We start from the raw sequence: 19,367 nt of genomic DNA, 5'->3' as shown, positions 1-19,367 counted from the left end.
AGCTTCCCGCCAGCCCTGAGCCAGCTGAGGCCTCCCCTCATGGCAACAAAGTTTCAATGATAGAAGACAAATAAATCCCAGATACCTGCTTCCAGCCAGCCTCCACTGGGAGCTTGGGTGGCTGGGGGTTGTGGCCAGCCTGCAAACAGCCATCAGCCCCTCACCCAGGCTGGCCAGGCACTCCTATATAATAAAAGGGTAATATGCAAATTGACCCTAACAGCAGAACGACTGGGAATGACTGGTCACTATGACACACACTGACCACCGAGGGCAGATGCTCAATGCAGGAGCTGCCCACTGGTGGTCAGTGCGCTCCCACAGGCGGAGCTCTGCTCAGCCACAAGCCAGGCTAATGGCCGCCAATACAGCGGTGGTGGTGGGAGCCTCTCCCACCTCCTCAGCAGCACTAAGGATGTCCAACTGCAGCTTAGGCCTGCTCCCCGCTGGCAAGTGGACATCCCCCGAGGGCTCCTGGGCTGCCAGAGGTATGTCTGACTACCAGCTTAGGCCCGATCCCCCAGGTGGTCATCCCCTGAGAGGTCCCAGACTGCGAGAGGGCACAGGCTGGGCTGAGGGACCTGCCCCCCGAGTGCACAAATTTTTGTGCACTGGGCCTCTAGTGTCCTCTTATAATCCACTAGAAGCCCAGTGCATGACTCATGCAAGAGTAGTCCTTCCTTCCCCTGGCTTCCCTCTGGCACCCGGGACTCGGGCTTCCCTCCAGCCACCAGCAGGCACCTGGGACCTGGGCTTCCCTCACAGCCTGGGCTTCATCTGGAAGGTCATCTGGAAGGGCGTCTGGTCTAATTAGCATATTACACTTTTATTATTATAGAATTGGATGCTCCAAAATAGAGTGAAAGATAGAGCATGTCATTTCCTTTTTATATCCCCCCCCCACACACACACACACACCCTCCCCCAATGGCTTCTTAAAAAATCTATACTAATAATAGAGGAATATTCAAATTGTCCAGGACCCCATCATGTAACAACCAATCAGGACAGGGGCGGGGCCCCAGTGGAGAGCTCTCAGCATGCCTGCACTGAGGGTCTGAAGGGTGTGGAGAGGAAGGGAGAGCAGAAAGACAGGGGGATCAGGCCAGGAGGGGAGAGCAGATAGGCATTTAGGGGGATCAGGCCAGGAGGGAAGTGCAGATAGGCAGTTAGGGGGATCAGGCCAGGAGGGGAGAGCAGTTAGGGGGATCAGGCCAGGAGGGGAGAGCAGTTAGGCAGTTAGGGGGATCAGGCCAGCAGGGGAGAGCAGTTAGGCAGTTAGGGGGATCAGGCCAGGAGGGGAGAGCAGATAGGCAGTTAAAGGAGTCAGGCTAGGAGGGGAGTGCAGTTTGGGGGATCAGGCCAGCAGGGGAGAGCAGTTGGGCAGTTAGAGGGATTAGGCCGGCAGGAGAGAGCAATTAGGCAGTTAAGGCCATCAGGCAGCAGGCAGTTGAGCGGTTAGGAGCCAGTGGTTCTGGATTGTGAGAGGGATCCCAGATTGGAGAGGGTTCAGGCGGGGTTGAGCAACTCCCTTACCCCCCCCCCCCCTCCCAACTCCTGCATGAATTTCATGCACCAGGCCTCTAGTTAGAAATAAAATCTAAACTTTCCTTCAAGGCCCCATGTGGTTTAGACCCGTGGTTGGCAAACTGCGGCTCGCAAGCCACATGCGGCTCTTTGGCCCCTTGAGTGTAGCTCTTCCTAAGCCTTAGGAATACCCTAATTCAGTTAATAACAATGTACCTACCTATATAGTTTAAATTTAAAAAATTTGGCTCTCAAAAGAAATTTCAATCGTTGTATTGTTGATATTTGGCTCTGTTGACTAATGAGTTTGCCGACCACTGGTCTAGACCTTGCCCTTTGCTCCTGCGTGGCTCACTACATTCCATCCACAAAGGTGGGAAACTTCAGGCCTGGTCTCCATGCCTGCTGGTCCCTCAGCCTCTTGTGCAGTTCATTATAAAAGTCTTGCCTCAAATGTCACCTCACTTGGGACCTTTGCAGAGCCCTCAATTTTAGGTGGTTCCCCCAAACCCAGCCAGCAATACTTTTTGTCCTGTTTGGTTTTCTAAAGAGTACTTTATCATGGACAGCATTGTTTATTTTTCACTTGCACACACAGCACTATAAAGTTTATAAAAGCAAGGGTTGTTTTTTTCACCGTGTTATCCCAGCACCTAGAACAGTGCCTGGCACATACTAAGCATTGCGTAAAGGGCTAAAAATACGTTTTTTAAATGCCTGTCTCATTAGACGATATTTCTTTTCAACACAATTTTCAACAAATTAAAGTTTGCAATAAATCCACAGTTCCATCACTGGAACATAATTATTTTCATGTTTTGTACTTTACATATGATTCTCATCTTAACCTGCTTGCCTTCATAATCATAACACGTTTAATTTTTGAAGAGGCTAGATTTATTTTTCAGCTTTGTTGAAATTTTTCCATAGGGCAAATTCTATCCTACCAGACTCAAATAAGTTAATGACTATACCTCATTTTGAATGCTGCTGTAAAAAATATATGTGCAGCACTAAGTTTCAGACGAAAAATCTTACTAGTGTGGTGGGGTTATGGGAGATTCTTTTTTCTTGTTTTAAATTCCAGTTTTAATAGCTAGCAAACATGTTCTGTTTACTAATGTATGTACTAGCACAGTGTAAGCTTTATATGCCAGTTAAATCATGGTTAGACCATGTGACACATAACTTACAGGCTCCTGCTTAAATCCAGTGGATTATTTAGGTGATGACACGTTTGTCATTTGGAAAAAGTTGACTTGCTCATCTCTGTCTTCATCGCTCTTACTTGATGTGATTTACTTATTTAGCCAGGAGGGAAGGTAGAGAGTAAAGACTGAACTGTAGAGTTTACATTTATCTTGAGTTAGAATGGTTGTGGAATAGCCTATATAATAAAGAGCTAATATGCTAATTAGGCTGAACAGCCGAACAACAGACTGAACAGTCAAACAACCATCTGTATGACCTTCGGACAAAGCCGGGGCTGCGAGCGCTAAGCCCGTTTGCATTGGGCCTCTAGTTAGTTTATAATTTTTAATCCATGTTGCCTGTTGGGGTCTAATTTTTTAAGTAACATAATTATTTTTTATCTTGAGTGTTAATTATACATACTCAACCACAGCGACAAAGCAAGCATCCCGCCAGGCTGCTCACACTGCCCGCTCTCAGCGGCCACCCCCCCCCCCCCCCCCCCCGGGACTGGGGGATTATGACGGGGCTGAGAGGACTGGGCACCGCCATCTTGTGGCTATGGATGCAACCATCTTTGTGACAGAGTGATGGTTGATTTGCATATTATCCTTTTATTAGATAGGATTATTATACAGCATTGCCTAGAGCAGCCTTTCTCAACCTGTGGGTCGAGACCCATTTGACGGTCGAACGACCCTTTCACAGGGGTTGCCTAAGACCATCCTGTGTATCAGATATTTATGTTACGATTCATAACAGTAGCAACATTACAGTTATGAAGTAGCAACGAAAATAATTTTATGGTTGGGTCATAACATGAGGAACTGTATTTAAAGGTAACCTTGCTGGCCATGATTAAGGTTCCTCACAAAGCCAAAACTGGTGGGAAAAGGGAGAAGAGATTCGATTCTGAATCTCCTACTCCTGGGTTCTAAGTGGAGAAGCCGACTACTGCTCGAGGTCAGCAACGCTGCAGCAACCGCTCTGCCTTCGTCTCTTCACAAAATACCGATTAGTTCCTCACTCTGGCCTCCCGAACCCACAAGGATCTCTCCACACAGCGAGGCACAGGACTGCATGAGCCCTAACCTGACCCTGGTATATAATACTCCATTAGAAGGCTCTAGTTATTAACCACGCCCACCAAAGTCTATTGGCTCATCCCCCATGGAGGAGGGGTGAACCTGGGTAAGAGGATTTTCAGTGCATTCTTGAGGCCAAAAAGGATTAACCATGTTAAGATGCATGATCTCATTCGCCCCCTGGCTATTCTCTCTTGATCCTCTCAACACCAGTTATTTACCTACTTACCTACTCACATTTTTTTTTTTTACAACTATCCTGACTTAGGCCACATCTTTTTCTTTTTCTTTTTTTTTTTTTCCATGACTAATTCAACAGTCTGTTACCTCATTCTTTTAAAAAAAAAAATCTTTTATTGATTTTTTTACAGAGAGGAAGGGAGAGGGATAGAGTTAGGAACATCGATGAGAGAGAAACATCAATCAGCTGCCTCCTCTGGTGTGCCTCCAACCAAGGTACATGCCCTTGACCAGAACTGAACCTGAGACCACCCTCCCCCCCCCCCCCCCCGCCCCCGCCAGTCTGCAGGCCTATGCTCTATCCACTGAGCCAAACCGGTCAGGGCCGTACTCACTTTTTTTTAAAATCTTTATTGTTGAGCCCTATCCAGTTTGGCTCAATGGGTAGAGCATCAGCCTACAGACCTAAGGGTTGTCAGACTTCATTCTATTCAAGGGCACCCACCTTGGTTCAAGGCTCCTCCCCTGCCTTGGCCCTGGTGGTGGCATATGCAGGAGACAACCAATCAATGTGTTTCTCTCACATCCAGGTTTCTTTCTCTCCTTTCCTCTCTCTTCCACTCTCTCCAAAAACCAATGAGAAAATGTCCTTGGGCGAGGAGTTAAAAAAAAAAAGTAATAAAGAGTGCTGAAGTTGCTAAGGGTGTGAAAGTGCTCACAAAAACAACAATGACAGGCAATTGAAAAGGCAGACAAACTGGTTGTTAATTAGATAAACAAGAGCCAGTGATAGCATTTCCAAGACACCTTCGTACAAAAAATATTTAAGGACAGTAGGGGTGATTGGATCAATTTAAGAAGTGTTTATTTATAAATTAAACAGTACATGAGACCTGTACTGTGTTTATAAGAAACGTCAGAACAGAGAATCATTTGAGGGTCTGAAGGTATTCATTCAATTTACATTATTTCTAATGGGAGAAATATGATTCAGTTTTGAGCAAATCACTTTTCCAACCGGCTACCAGGATGAATTCAGTTAGAGAACCCAGGCTCCACTGTATATCAAAATTTACTTGCTTTTCATTTATACTTCTCAAATGCAGGGTATATCCAACCATGTATTTTTGTTTAATTTCAAAATACTGTAGACATTTTTTTATGGTTTTTAAATAATCTCTAGGAATCATTCGCAGATCCTATGCAGTAAGGCACCCACATCCATTAAGTGTCCTCAATCATGTCCTCAATTGCTGGACATATTCTCCCCTTTATTTTGCTATTATTTCAGTTACATGCAGGAAGGGAAAAGCCTGCAGGTGCAGCAGGCCCTGGTTCAGGGTCCCAGCGCTGGTTACTGCAGGTGTCACAGTGCATCCTCTTCACTGCAGCCTCCGCCGTTCATGAAGCGGAACTCCTGGAGGTTTGAGACTCCATGGAAGTGAACGTAAGCGCCAGCAACCACAAAGATGTGGAAGAACTGATGAGAGTGAAACCAGATGTCACACTTGCCAGGAAAGAAGCGTTCGGGAATGCGGGCAGCATACAGGGCAGCCCCCGTGATATAGAGACTGGCCATCAGCATCAACCAGCCCATCTGTCCTGTGGTGGCAGCCTTCGGGAACCCCTCCAAGATGATATAGTGCAAGGCAGGAATGATTCCACTCAGGCCAAGTGCCAAAAACACTCCTGCTCGTACTCCTCGATACTGGGGGGTGGCAAACATGTCCCACTGGGAGACTATAATGGTTGCGATGCCCAGCACACAGATGATAATCAAGTAGATGAAGCAAGCTTGTGGGTTACAGTAGAACGAATAATAAAGCCAAGGAACAAAACTTCCCATAATCAGAAGAGCAATACCAGAGTAATCCAGTTTAGAGAAGAGTCGGGAGACCCCTTCTGAGTGGCAGTAGACTGTGTGCAAGAGCCATGAAAAAGAAAGGCGGAGAATGGCCCCCAAGAAGAAAAACCCGAAGACCACCTTTTCTTGCAGAGGGGCCACAAAGAAGATGTTTGGGCGAAACATATAAAAGATCCCCAGGCACAGGAAGAATACACAACCTAAGAGATGTGTCCAGATGTTGCCTGTCTCTGTGTGTATTCTGAAAATGCTCTGAAAACAGGCCCGGAAAGAAGGCATAGGGGGCCGGTGTCCATGTAACAGGTAATCATATCCTTGAGCCAGTCTGGTAGGACATCGTGAGGGATTACTCGCCATCCACCTTCCCAAACCTTGCAAACAAACTCCTCCATTCTTTCCACAGCATGATGGGCTTGTAAGAGAGAGGACATGCCCACAAACCCCTCCTCTTCCTGAGAAGCTTCATCATTACGCTCACGTTCCTCAGAGCTTTTACGATGGGTAGAAAGAACAGATGCCTCTAAAACAGGCTCCAAATCTCCTTGGTGATTGTCATTATCACCTCTCCTTGTACCATCAAGTTGGAGTCCTTTTCTGAGCCGTATTTCTAGCTCTGGAGTCCTGATGTACTCCAATCCGGTTTTCGCTGTCTGGTTCATGGGATACACAAGGCTTTCTTACAAAGAGAGCTTTCTTTCTGTCCCTTCTTCTTGGGAGGGTGGACTCTCAGGACAGTGTGTTGACCCTAAGGGTCCCTGTTCAGGCGCCAGAGGTCCAGGGGTCCCCAAAGGTGTGGACGGAGTCAGCGAAGAAGGAATGGCACGGAGACAGCCTTCAGTTGATCAGCAGCCTAGCCAGGATCTCTAGCCAGGATCTCCAGCCAAGTTCTGGTTAGGATTTGATGTTTATTGTCTTGTTACATCTGTATTTATACCAGTCGATTTTAATCCTGTCAATTTCTATTGCAAAGGTTAGGGTGTTTCTTATCTCCATTCCAGGGTGTAAAGATTATGTAGCTTAAGCGTGATTGTTTGTAGTTAAAGTGATTAACTGCCCGCCTGGCACTTAGTTAAGGGGTTGTATCCCCTCCCTAAACTCAGGGAAAAATCCCCACCTGGGGAAACAACCTTTCTCGGAGAGGTGACCTTGGTTAAAACACATGGCGCTAAGGAGAGAAAACATATTAAGAACAATATGCTCTATAATGCCAGGTCCCTTGAAACATATGCTGTGCAGATGTTTCTTTCCTGCAGTGACTGTGTCAAGCAGCAAGGATGGACCAGCTTCTGGCAGTTACATAACAGTTTCTCTTAATAGGTTATGGCGTTTGAAACTGTACAATGTTTTCTGTTGGTTGTGTTTACATATTCTCCCATTTGGAAAGAGCAATGACCTTTGTTGGCTGACATGACTTACCATATTTTTCCATGTATAAGTCACCCCCCACTTTTCCAACCCAAAATTAAGAAATCAATATTTTAAACGTTTTGCTGGTTTTCCTCTTAAGGCCTTCTTCTTTTTTGGCACCTTAAGAAGTTGTTCTTAATCAGAAAGGATATGTGCACCCATATGTTCATAGCAGCACAATTCACCATAGCTAAGATCTGGAAACAGCCTAAGTGCCCATCAGTAGATGAATGGATTAGAAAACTGTGGTGGTACATCTACACGATGGAATACTATGCTGCTGTAAAAAAAAGAAGGAACTCTTACCATTTGAAACAGCATGGATGGAACTGGAGAGCATTATGCTAAGTGAAATAAGCCAGTCAATGAAGGAAAAATACCACACGATCTCACTCATTCATGGATAATAAAGACCATTACAAACTTTTGAACAATAATAGATACAGAAGCAGAGCTGCCTCAAACTGATTGTTAAACTGCAGTGGGAAGGCCAGGGAGGGTTGGGGGGCAGGAGGGAGGGGGGTAAGAGATCAACCGAAGGACTTCTATGCATGCATATGAGCATAACTAATGGACATAAGACACTGGGGGGTAACGGAGGCCAGGGGATTGTAAAGGGCAGGGGGAGCGGGATGTGGGGGGGGGGGGGGGGGGCGAAGACACATATGTAATACCCTTTGTAATACTTTTAGCAATAAAAAAAAAGTAGTTCTTGTTGTTTTCTCCCTTCTCTGACCACACATTCAGTGGGAGGAGGTCCAAATGGTCTCTCTGCAGCTGTTTTCACGCTCTTTGGCACAGCTGATTGCTACATGCAGTTTGAGTTTTGCAGAGTAAGACAGTTGCTGACCGGCATCTATCTATTTTTTGACATCTTTGTATGCTGAGAACGCTCCGGTTCCTGTTACATCTGCACACTCTCCAATTACGGCATCAGCTGATGTCAGTAACAATAAGGTTCATCATTGGAGGAAGCTTGTTTGATGCGGTACGCACCCGCATGGCTCCCTCCTTCGTTAACTTCCGTGTATAAGATGCCCGATTTTCAGTCTAATGATTTTAGAAAAAAAATAGCGTCTTATACGTGGAAAAATATGGTAACATTCCTACACAATGTGTTACTATTTTGCTTTATAGAAGTTTTGAAAATCATTGTAGAAAATTTTTGACCTCATATGAACCACCTGACATTGGAACAGACTTTCTTTTCATAAATGTTGCCAAAGACACAGTACTATTATCTTAATCAGCATACAGGTTACAAAATAAAGGCTGTTCAAGTCCAACCTCTGTTTTAGATCATTCTTAATTGTGCCTTTTTAAAAAAGTATCAAACATATTTGTCATACAAATAAAGTAATAAAAAATATCTCATAAGAATATGGTGGTATTAGAATAATTCGTTGATGAAAAACTATTATATTTTCAGATAATACGAAGCCTTGACTAAGTGAATTTAAATTATCTGTAGTTAGTTTTAAGTACTCTTGTACTTTAATGATATTAAATGAAAATTGGGTGGGTGATGAAGTTAGCAAGTCCCTTTGTTGTGTCTTCTCTGCAGAGTTTATTAGTAACTAGAGGCCCGGTGCACGCGTTCATGCACGGGTGGGGTCCCTTGGCCTGGCTGGCAATTGGGGCCATCTCGCCCAGTCCTGATCAGAGCGATGGGGGCCAGCAGGCCAGGGAGGGGCTGCAGGAGGGCTCCAGGGAGTGCCTGGCCCTCTGGCCCAGTCCAAATCAGCTGGACCGCACTGCAGCAGCAAGCTAACCTACCTGTTGGTTGGAGCGTCTGCCACCTGGTGGTCAGTGTGTATCATAGCGACGGGTCTAGCAGTCGACCGAATAGTCGATTGATTATTCAGACACTTAACATATTACGCTTTTATTATATAGGACTAGAGGCCCAGTGCTCAAAATTTGTGCACAGTTGTGGGGGGTCGGGTCCCTCAGCCTGGCCTGCACCCTCTCCAATCTGGGACCCATGCCTGCCTGATTGCCCCTAACCACCTCTGCCTACCATCCTGATCCTCCTAACTGCTCTCCCCTGCCAGCCTAATCGCCCCTAACAGCCTCTGCCTCAACCCCTGCCACAGTGGCTTTGTCCGGAAGGACATCAGAAGGATGTCTGGAAGATGTCTGGTTTAATTAGCATATTATCCTTTTATTAGTATAGACTAGAGGCCCAGTGCATGAAATTCGTGCATGGGGGTGCCGGGGAGGGGGGTGGGGGTGGAGAGGGTCCCTCAGCCTGGCCTGCAAGGACACCAAGCGTTCCGCACCCTGACTGGCCAGAGGCCCTCCACAGCCGGGCATAGAAAGATTGCCTTGTCACCACAGCGACGAAGCAAGCATCCCGCCAGGCCACTCACACTGCCCGCTCTCAGCGGCCACCCCCCCCACCCCCCGGGACTGGGGGATTATGGCGGGGCTGAGAGGACTGGGCACCGCCATCTTGTGGCTATGGATGCCACCATCTTTGTGACAGAGTGATGGTTAATTTGCATATTATCCTTTTATTAGATAAGATTATTATATAGCATTGCCTAGAGCAGCCTTTCTCAACCTGTGGGTCGCGACCCATTTGACGGTCAAACGACCCTTTCACAGGGGTCGCCTAAGACCATCCTGCATATCAGATATTTATGTTATGATTCATAACAGTAGCAACATTACAGTTATGAAGTAGCAACGAAAATAATTTTATGGTTGGGTCACAACATGAGGAACTGTATTTTAAGGGCCAGAAGGTTGAGAACCACTGGCTAGAGAAATGTACCCAAGGTTTATTAAAGAAATCTTAGGTTCAACAATAAAGATAAATAAATAAAAATGAAGTCAGGATAAAAAAAAAAGGCTGGAATACTGGAAAAATGAAATAACTTAGAGAAAACATATTTAGAGACTATATTATTACTTTTTAGATGTATGATATACTTTTTCTCTGAAAAGCAGTCATTTTTTTTAAATTGAGAGAAGTAAAGGTACTTTGGTACCAAAATGAAACATACTTAACGTAACTTATTCTCTTATTGGAATGGATTTTTTCTAAGTTTAGCTTTGAGGCAGATAACCATCAGAATTTCTTTTACTCACATTCACTCGGTTATTCTCTAAATACACAATAAAGCTTTTTACATAAAAAGCTTCTTAGAATTTTTTTTTTTTTTTTTTTTTTTTTTTTTTTTTTTTATCCAATTTTTATTTTATTTATTTTTTTTTTTTTTGTATAAAAATTTTTATTTCTTAAAGTATTACAAAGAGTGTTACATATGTCTCCTTTTGCCCCCCCATGACATTCCCTCGGCCCCTACCCCCCGCCCCCCCCCGTCCCGTGTCTTGTGTCCATTGGTTAATCTTATATGCATGCATATAGGTCCTTCAGTTGGTCTCTTAATCCCCCCCGCAACCCTCCCCAGGCTCCCCATTGTAGTTTAACATTCTGTTCAATGTTGCTCTGCTTCTGTATCTACACCTGTTCATCAGTCCATACTGGTCCCCTTTATTTGTCCCAGCCTCACTGGAGCAGTCTCAACCTCACCAGGGCCGTCGGAGCCTCACCAGGGCCGTTTCAACCTCACCGGGGTCGTCCCTACCTCACGGGGGCCGTTTCAACCTCACCGGGGTTGTCCCTACCACGCCGGGGCCGTTTCGACCTGACTGGGGTCGTCCCTACCTCGCGGGGGCTGTTTCAACCTCACTGGGGTCGTCCCTACCTCACGGGGGCCGTTTCAACCTGACTGGGGTTGTCCCTACCACGCCGGGGCCGTTTCGACCTGACTGGGGTCGTCCCTACCTCACGGGGGCCGTTTCAACCTCACCGGGGTCGTCCCTACCACACCGGGGCCGTTTCGACCTGACTGGGGTCGTCCCTACCTCACGGGGGCCGTTTCAACCTCACCGGGGTTGTCCCTACCACGCCGGGGCCGTTTCGACCTGACTGGGGTCGTCCCTACCTCACGGGGGCTGTTTCAACCTCACCGGGGTCGTCCCTACCACACCGGGGCCGTTTCAACCTGACTGGGGTCGTCCCTACCTCACGGGGGCCGTTTCAACCTGACCGGGGTCGTCCCTACCACACCGGGGCCGTTTCGACCTGACTGGGGTCGTCCCTACCTCACGGGGGCCGTTTCAACCTGACTGGGGTTGTCCCTACCACGCCGGGGCCGTTTCGACCTGACTGGGGTCGTCCCTACCTCACGGGGGCCGTTTCAACCTCACCGGGGTCGTCCCTACCACACCGGGGCCGTTTCGACCTGACTGGGGTCGTCCCTACCTCACGGGGGCCGTTTCAACCTCACCGGGGTTGTCCCTACCACGCCGGGGCCGTTTTGACCTGACTGGGGTCGTCCCTACCTCACGGGGGCTGTTTCAACCTCACCGGGGTCGTCCCTACCACACCGGGGCCGTTTCGACCTGACTGGGGTCGTCCCTACCTCACGGGGGCTGTTTCAACCTCACCGGGGTTGTCCCTACCACACCGGGGCTGTTTCAACCTGACCGGGGTTGTCCCTACCACGCCGGGGCCGTTTCGACCTGACTGGGGTCGTCCCTACCTCACGGGGGCTGTTTCAACCTCACCGGGGTCGTCCCTACCTCACGGGGGCCGTTTCAACCTGACTGGGGTTGTCCCTACCACGCCGGGGCCGTTTCGACCTGACTGGGGTCGTCCCTACCTCACGGGGGCTGTTTCAACCTCACCGGGGTCGTCCCTACCACACCGGGGCCGTTTCGACCTGACTGGGGTCGTCCCTACCTCACGGGGGCCGTTTCAACCTCACCGGGGTTGTCCCTACCACGCCGGGGCCGTTTCGACCTGACTGGGGTCGTCCCTACCTCACGGGGGCTGTTTCAACCTCACCGGGGTCGTCCCTACCACACCGGGGCCGTTTCGACCTGACTGGGGTCGTCCCTACCTCACGGGGGCCGTTTCAACCTCACCGGGGTTGTCCCTACCACACCGGGGCTGTTTCAACCTGACCGGAGTTGTCCCTACCACACCGGGGCCATTTCAACCTGACTGGGGTTGTCCCTACCTCACGGGGGCCGTTTCAACCTGACCGGGGTTGTCCCTACCACGCCGGGGCCGTTTCGACCTGACTGGGGTCGTCCCTACCTCGCGGGGGCTGTTTCAACCTCACCGGGGTCGTCCCTACCTCACGGGGGCCGTTTCAACATGACTGGGGTCGTCCCTACCTCACGGGGGCCGTTTCGACCTGACTGGGGTCGTCCCTACCTCACGGGGGCTGATTCAACCTCACCGGGGTCGTCCCTACCACACCGGGGCCGTTTCGACCTGACTGGGGTCGTCCCTACCTCACGGGGGCCGTTTCAACCTCACCGGGGTTGTCCCTACCACGCCGGGGCCGTTTCGACCTGACTGGGGTCGTCCCTACCTCACGGGGGCTGTTTCAACCTCACCGGGGTCGTCCCTACCACACCGGGGCCGTTTCGACCTGACTGGGGTCGTCCCTACCTCACGGGGGCTGTTTCAACCTCACCGGGGTTGTCCCTACCACACCGGGGCTGTTTCAACCTGACCGGGGTTGTCCCTACCACGCCGGGGCCGTTTCGACCTGGCTGGGGTCGTCCCTACCTCACGGGGGCTGTTTCAACCTCACCGGGGTCGTCCCTACCTCACGGGGGCCGTTTCAACCTGACTGGGGTTGTCCCTACCACGCCGGGGCCGTTTCGACCTGACTGGGGTCGTCCCTACCTCACGGGGGCTGTTTCAACCTCACCGGGGTCGTCCCTACCTCACGGGGGCTGTTTCAACCTCACCGGGGTCGTCCCTACCACACCGGGGCCGTTTCGACCTGACTGGGGTCGTCCCTACCTCACGGGGGCCGTTTCAACCTCACCGGGGTTGTCCCTACCACGCCGGGGCCGTTTCGACCTGACTGGGGTCGTCCCTACCTCACGGGGGCTGTTTCAACCTCACCGGGGTCGTCCCTACCACACTGGGGCCGTTTCGACCTGACTGGGGTCGTCCCTACCTCACGGGGGCCGTTTCAACCTCACCGGGGTTGTCCCTACCACACCGGGGCTGTTTCAACCTGACCGGAGTTGTCCCTACCACACCGGGGCCATTTCAACCTGACTGGGGTTGTCCCTACCTCACGGGGGCCGTTTCAACCTGACCGGGGTTGTCCCTATCACGCCGGGGCCGTTTCGACCTGACTGGGGTCGTCCCTACCTCGCGGGGGCCGTTTCAACCTGACTGGGGTTGTCCCTACCACACCGGGGCCATTTCAACCTGACTGGGGTTGTCCCTACCTCACGGGGGCCGTTTCAACCTGACCGGGGTTGTCCCTATCACGCCGGGGCCGTTTCAACCTCACCGGGGTCGTCCCTACCTCACGGGGGCCGTTTCAACCTGACTGGGGTTGTCCCTACCACGCCGGGGCCGTTTCGACCTGACTGGGGTCGTCCCTACCTCACGGGGGCTGTTTCAACCTCACCGGGGTCGTCCCTACCACACCGGGGCCGTTTCGACCTGACTGGGGTCGTCCCTACCTCACGGGGGCCGTTTCAACCTCACCGGGGTTGTCCCTACCACGCCGGGGCCGTTTCGACCTGACTGGGGTCGTCCCTACCTCACGGGGGCTGTTTCAACCTCACCGGGGTTGTCCCTACCACACCGGGGCTGTTTCAACCTGACCGGGGTTGTCCCTACCACGCCGGGGCCGTTTCGACCTGACTGGGGTCGTCCCTACCTCACGGGGGCTGTTTCAACCTCACCGGGGTCGTCCCTACCTCACGGGGGCCGTTTCAACCTGACTGGGGTTGTCCCTACCACGCCGGGGCCGTTTCGACCTGACTGGGGTCGTCCCTACCTCACGGGGGCTGTTTCAACCTCACCGGGGTCGTCCCTACCACACCGGGGCCGTTTCGACCTGACTGGGGTCGTCCCTACCTCACGGGGGCCGTTTCAACCTCACCGGGGTTGTCCCTACCACGCCGGGGCCGTTTCGACCTGACTGGGGTCGTCCCTACCTCACGGGGGCTGTTTCAACCTCACCGGGGTTGTCCCTACCACACCGGGGCCGTTTCGACCTGACTGGGGTCGTCCCTACCTCACGGGGGCTGTTTCAACCTCACCGGGGTTGTCCCTACCACACCGGGGCTGTTTCAACCTGACCGGGGTTGTCCCTACCACGCCGGGGCCGTTTTGACCTGACTGGGGTCGTCCCTACCTCACGGGGGCTGTTTCAACCTCACCGGGGTCGTCCCTACCTCACGGGGGCCGTTTCAACCTGACTGGGGTTGTCCCTACCACGCCGGGGCCGTTTCGACCTGACTGGGGTCGTCCCTACCTCACGGGGGCCGTTTCAACCTCACCGGGGTCGTCCCTACCACACCGGGGCCGTTTCGACCTGACTGGGGTCGTCCCTACCTCACGGGGGCCGTTTCAACCTCACCGGGGTTGTCCCTACCACACCGGGGCTGTTTCGACCTGACTGGGGTCGTCCCTACCTCACGGGGGCTGTTTCAACCTCGCCGGGGTCGTCCCTACCACACCGGGGCCGTTTCGACCTGACCGGGGTCGTCCCTACCACACCGGGACCGTTTCAACCTCACCGGGGCCATCCCAGCCTTACCGGGGAAACAGGAAGTTTGGCCTTCTGTCCCATGCCGGCGGCTCCCCCCTAGACAAAATCTCCAGGCGTTCCTGGTGGTTGCACATCCAGCGCTCCTGCCCTCCACCAAGTGCACAGACTGCCTGTCTGCTGTCCCGCAGCGCCCCACCAGAGACTGGGACCAGTGGGCATGTTTGTGCGCTTGCTGGTACAGCAGTTCCACAGTGCCGGCCGAGTCAAGCCCAGCCCTGGCCGGCCCCGGACCCGACTCTGCCCCCCAATTGCGTCCCTCACAGATGCAAGGAGCTGAAATCTGCAGCCTGCTGGGATGGGCTCTGTACTTGGTGCTTCAGCACATCCTACTCAGTCTCTATGCGCTTCTTTCTATGCGAGGAGTTGAAATCTGCAGTTTGTTGGGTTGGGCTCTGTACTTGGTGTCACATCCTACTCAGTCTCAATGTTCTTTCTCTCCTTCCAGTTGTAGAGCTTCCACTGGGCCAAGTTTCCCATGGTTCTGTATGATAGGTGTTTGTCTGATATTTGGTAGTTTCGATGTTGTTGTGCGAGGTAGCACGCACAGGTCTCTTCCTTATGCCGCCATCCTGGTTCTCCTGGGTCTGCTTCTTGAGTGTGTCTCTCATGGCTGCGAGCAGTTGAAGTCTGCAATTTGTTGGGATAGGCTGCAAAAGCGCAGGTGGGTCTTTTTGTGCACCTGGCACAGCTTGGATGGGGATGTAAATTGATTAAGGCTGAGACTCAGGGAGTCGCCATGGCGGAGCAAATAGCACTGGCTGAGTCTCCGCGGCCCCTTGACTCTCTGCCAGGGCTTTGTGTCCCCCAGTGCCGGCGAGCAGCTGTGCAACAGAGTCTCCCTCGCTTTCTGATGGCTGCAAGGCCGTGCTGCCTCTCCCCGTAGGGTCTGGTGCTTCATGATCCCGCCTGAACCAGCTCAGTGGATTTGAAAGTTTGCAGAAGAAAAGGCGTTTCTACTTGTGGGTCTGGCACAGCCCAGATGGGAATGTAAATTTCGTAGGGCGGGATCACAGGGAGTCGCCGGGGCGGAGACTCAGTGGCCCCTTGCCTATCCAGGACACCAGGACTTTGCGTCCCCCAGTGCCGGCGAGCAGCCGAGCGCCAGAGCCTCCCTCGCTTTCTGACCGCTGGAAGGCCGTGCCGTCTCTCGCCTTGGGGCCTGGGGCCTCAGAGACCCGCCCGAACCAGCTCAGTGGATTTGAGAGTTTGTAAAAGCACAGTCATTCCCTCTTGTGCCTCTGGCACAGCCCTGAGGGTAGGGCGGGGTCACAGGGAGTCACCAGCATGGAGGAAATAGCGATGGCGGCGTCTCCGCGCCCCTCGCCTCTCCGGGACACCAGGACTTCTTGTCCCTCGGTGCCGGCGAGCAGCCGCGTATCAGAGCTTCCCTCGCTCTCCGACCACTGCAAGGCCGTGGCCGCCTCTCCCTGTGGGATCTGGGGCCTCAGAGACCCGCCCCGAGCAAGCCCAGAGGATTCGAGGGTTCGTAAAAAACCGAGAATCCATTTGCAGCCCGCGTGGCGTGTGACTGCGTCGTACCTCTGGTTTTGGTGCCTCCGTAGCTCCCACTCAGTCTCACTGCGCTTCTTTCTTTTCCTCCAGTTGTAGATCTCCCACTGGGCCAACTTCCCCATGGTTCTGAGTGGCGGTTGTTTACTTCATAGTTGATAGTTTCAATGATGCTGTGAGAGAGCAGCACACACAGGTCCGCTCCCTACGCCGCCATCTTGGTTCTCCAAGCTTCTTAGAATTTGTTTCTGACCACCAGGAAAGGGCCAGGGGCTGTGTATGTGAAAACAGGATATTGAACAGGCCGGTGGGGAATGGTGTCCTCTTTAGTCACCTTGTGCTGTTGCCGGGTGCCTATTCCTGCAATGTGCATGCCATTCAAGTTGTTGAGAAAGGGCCTAGTATTACTATCCTAAGGTGGCTAACTTTTCACAGGCAAAATACTTGATTCTGAGGTCACATACTGTGCCTCTCACCCAGGAACTGTATTTTGAGTTGATTGAAAAGGAAAATTGGTTATAATACAAGTGAATAGGAGATTGAGCACAAACTCACTACCACTACCAGAAACTACCCTTTAAGTGTCCATATGCATGTTGATTGGCTAAGAACATCATCTTTTATTATGAAAAGAGTAGCACCTATGTTTGTTATTTCACACAAAAATGAACTGTGAATGATTTTTAAAAAATAGTTGTTAGATTCAAACCACAGAAATGGAAAATAAGTCAATTTCTGTCTGAGGTCTTTCTTGAGAAATTGTACTGTAGAATTACTATATATAATATACAGGGAGAGGCAAAAGTAGGTTTACAATTTTTCATATGGAAAATAATACAATAATTAATAAATAATGATATAAGAATAAACTGTTTCACATACAACTGTATATGTTATATATATACACTAGAGGCCTGGTGCATGAAATTTGTGCATGGGTAGGGTCCCTAGGCCTGGCCCTCGATCAGAGCCAATCTTCCCCGGCTGCCAGCTGCCAACAGCTTGGCCGGCAGGCTCCGATCGGGAGATAGGGGCCTGCAGGCTGGGGGCAGCTCTTGCATTGAGCATCTACCCCCTGGTGGTCAGTGCACCTCATAGCCAACTGATCGTTCCACCGTCCAGTTGATTTGCATATTATGCTTTTATATAGATAGATAATGTATATATTTTAAACTTAGTTAGGTGCAGTTGTTAAGCTAGACAATATCCCAAAAGGTGTTGCTGATGCAAAATAAAAATCATCTGAATTTTTTTAAAAGATAGCTTTCCTTTTCTAGTGATTTCTATTCTTATTAATAACTGCTTTGTCCTTACAGACTGTGAATTTATTTGATGATGTGATGTATGAGTTAACCAGCCAAGCCAGAGAGCTATCAAGCCAAAACTTAGACATCTAGAGCTCCCTATGGAATATTTTACAAGTAACTCAATGTCTTAAAAAAGGAGAGATAGGGAGCTCAAAGAGTGCGAGAATTTTTATACTGATATTAGTTAATCTTGTGTTCTTTATGTGATGACCTAGCACTGCAATTATATTTATAGAACCAAATATATGAATAGAGAAACATAATTTCTGAATTTTTAATATAATTTTGTGCTGAGTAAACAACTACACTCTTAAAGGAATAGGAGTAATTAAGAAAGCATGCCCTACCTATAATTTCAAAGCATATGGGCAGAGTGCTGCCATATTTTTTGATGTGTGGATTAGAATTCCAACTTATTTTTTTAACCAAATGGCTAGCTGGTTGTTCCAGTATTTGTAGTTCTGATAGACTGAAGTTCTGTGAACAAAGGCACAGGGTGTCCACTTTGTTCACTGCTCTACCCTAGTGCCCAGTCTGACAGCTTTTAGATGCACAAAAAATATATTCTGAATGAAACGTATGTCCTTATTTCCAGACAATGTGCAGGTCGTAGGAGCTCTTACAGGATGTGGTCAGCATGTCCATGTCACGCAGGAGTCCATCATTCTAGCAAATATCCAGTCTCCCCTCCTCGGTCCTGCATGTAATCACAAGTACCTTCCTACATTGTAAGGTGAGTAATGGGTCTGGGTACACTTTCAATGGCCCAGAATCCATGGGCAAAGGAGCTGAGTATAACAGTATTTGTACAAAAGATTTTACATCTCAGCCTATGTTGTTGGGATAGACTTTGCCATAGCATTAAAGGCACGTATGTAAATACTACAAAGTAAGTGATCACACGGAGTGATAAAAAGTGGGCTTTTGCCTTTTGCTTGTTTTATCCTGTTTCTTCTCCATAAAGAAAGAAGTGATAGGATTGTGTTGAGTCACAGGAATCCTGAACTAGTTCTGTCCTGATGTTCGGGATGAATTCCTTAATGATTAGGTGTTGTGCGGGGCCATTCACCCCTGTTAGCTCATCTCTGTGTTCCCGAGGCAGCTTTAAAGCACAACAGCTGGCCTGGGGTGGGTGGGTCACAGGCAGTGTTGATGCTGCTGTTTGTTGGGTGATGGAACGCGGTTCGTTAGTTAAAGCTTCTCCGTGGTGATAGGTGCCACACTGCCATCTCTCCCTCAGCCCTGTACTTGCAGGGTCCTGGGCGTTAGCTCATTTGATGCGGGCTTGTATCTCTTGAAGTACACTGTATTTAATGGGTGTTCCCTGCACATTTATTTAATGGATGCAGATGTGAGTCAGTGAAAAGCATTAATGATGCTCTCTGATAGCATGAGTGAAAGTGAATTTGGCTTCTGAGCTTTTTATGATGTGCCTTTTCTCTCATTTTTATTTATTTGAGCAGAATAGCGACTCTGTCTCTTCTGGGCGCTCACCCCTCGTTCAGACCTTCTCCAGGCTCTTTCCAAAGAGGCCGGCTCTCTCCAGCAGCAGCTGGGAACCGCTGCGGATGGTCTGCATGGCCTGGAGCTATGAGAATGATGGCGTTTTAAACTGGTCACTGGTGAGTGAAGAAACTGACAGCTTAATCTATGCTGTGCACTGACTCTGCACTGTATATCAATT

At 50.1% G+C, this 19,367-nt stretch overlaps 1 pseudogene; it reads right to left on the bottom strand.

Moving 5' to 3' along the window:
* Positions 1-5,301: 5,301 nt before the first annotated feature.
* LOC138995599 (adiponectin receptor protein 2 pseudogene) lies at positions 5,302-6,521 on the bottom strand (annotated as a pseudogene).
* Between the last annotated feature and the right edge of the window lie 12,846 nt (positions 6,522-19,367).

Source organism: Myotis yumanensis, unplaced genomic scaffold, assembly GCF_028538775.1.
Source record: "Myotis yumanensis isolate MYYU_CA2020_CCGP unplaced genomic scaffold, mMyoYum1.0.hap1 SCAF_17, whole genome shotgun sequence".
NCBI lineage: Eukaryota > Metazoa > Chordata > Mammalia > Chiroptera > Vespertilionidae > Myotis > Myotis yumanensis.
Note: the sequence above shows the minus strand (reverse complement) of the source record. Positions and strands in the feature narration are given on the sequence as shown.